Genomic DNA, 1,744 nt, shown 5'->3' on the forward strand with positions numbered 1-1,744 from the left:
GGCACCGCACTCGCCGCCCAGCTCGTGCGCCGATAGGCAGCGAGTCACAAATGGGTTTCAAAGGCCTGCGTCCGCCGGACGTAACTGGTCTAGCCAACGTCTGCGGAAAACCTGGTCACACAAATGTGACATCACGCTCGCCACCCAACTCGTGCGCCGATAGGCAGCGAGTCACACATGGGTTTCAAAGGCCTGCGCCCGCCGGACGTAACTGGTCTAGCCAGCGTCCACGGAAAACCCGGTCACACAAATGTGACACCGAGGCCCCCCGAGGCCCAAGCCGTGCAAATCGATCACGCCTTCATTGGTAGGTCGAGAAAATAAGCCACGCACAATAAAGCCGTGCAAATCGATCACGCCTTCATAGGTAGGTCGAGAAAATCACAATAAAGCCGTGCAAATCGATCACGCCTTCATTGGTAGGTCGAGAAAATAAGCCACGCACAATAAAGCCGTGCGAATCGATTGTGCCTTCATTGGTAAGTCGAGAAAATAAGCCGCGCACCCTCAAGACGTGCAAATCGATTACGCCTTCATTGGTGAGTCGAGAAAATAAGCAACGCACCTCCGAGCCGCGCAAATAGATTACGCCTTCGTCGGCAAATCGAGAAAATAAGACGCGCACCAAACCGTGCAAATCGACTACGATAGTATGTCGAGAACATAAGACACGTAAAAGGAGACGCAATAAAGTCGTCTCTACGACGCACAAAAGCCGTTTCTACGACGCACAAAGGCCGTCCCTCACGACGCGCAAAGCCGTCCCTCGCGACGCAATAAAGCCGCCCCTCGCGATGCGCCAAAGCCGCTCTACGACGCACTCACAAACTCGAGAGTGGTCTTCTGAAGGCCACACATCGACGAGATTCTTGAGTTTCCGCTCGACCTACGCTCGACCAAAAACTCGGGGGGCTAATGTTATCGACCCCTCAACAACCGACGGGGGCAAAAGAGTCAAAACGCGCCACGATAGGCGGAACCGTCGCAACGACTCCCGACCGGCCGGCCAGAGACCTTCTCCCGGCCGGCCAAGGACCGCACAGCAACTCTCGGCCGGCCAAAGCCCGACCGGTCGACTCCCGGCCGGCAGCCTCCCGGCACTGGCCGACCCAGGGCCGGCGCCCGGCCAGTGGCCGGCCCAGAGCCGACGCCCGGCCAATGGCCTGCCCATGGCCGGCCCAGAACCGGCGCCCGGCCAGTGGCCGGCCTAGAGCCGGCCTTCCCTCCATGGCCGACCCAGGGCCGGCCTTCCCTCCATGGCCGACCCAGGGCCGGCCTTCGCCTCCATAGCCGACCCAGGGCCGGCCTTCGCCTCCATGGCTGACCAAGGGCCGGCCTTCGCCTCCATGGCCGACCCAGGGCCGGCCTTCGCCTCCATGGCCGACCCAGGGCCGGCCTTCGCCTCCATGGCCGACCCAGGGCCGACCCTTGCCTCCATGGCCGACCCAGGGCCGGCCTTCACCTCCATGGCCGACCCAGGGCCGGCCTTCGCCTCCATGGCCGACCTAGGGCCGGCCTTCGCCTCCATGGCCGACCCAGGGACGGCCCTTGCCTCCATGGCCGACTCAGAGCCGGCCCTCGGCCAAGGGGATGCCCAAAACGCCCCTTGGTCACATATAAATGCCAGGGTCCCTCCCCTGGTCCAGGTAATCCAATTTTGAGTCCCGAAACGCTGTCGAACTCGTACTTCACTCGTTTCGCTCATCTTTGGCCCATCACCACCTCTAAAACCTCTATACTCCAC

Source organism: Urtica dioica, chromosome 6 (genome assembly GCF_054948205.1).
Source record: "Urtica dioica subsp. dioica isolate 48M chromosome 6, U.dioica_male_clone48M_v1_H2, whole genome shotgun sequence".
Classification (NCBI taxonomy): domain Eukaryota; kingdom Viridiplantae; phylum Streptophyta; class Magnoliopsida; order Rosales; family Urticaceae; genus Urtica; species Urtica dioica.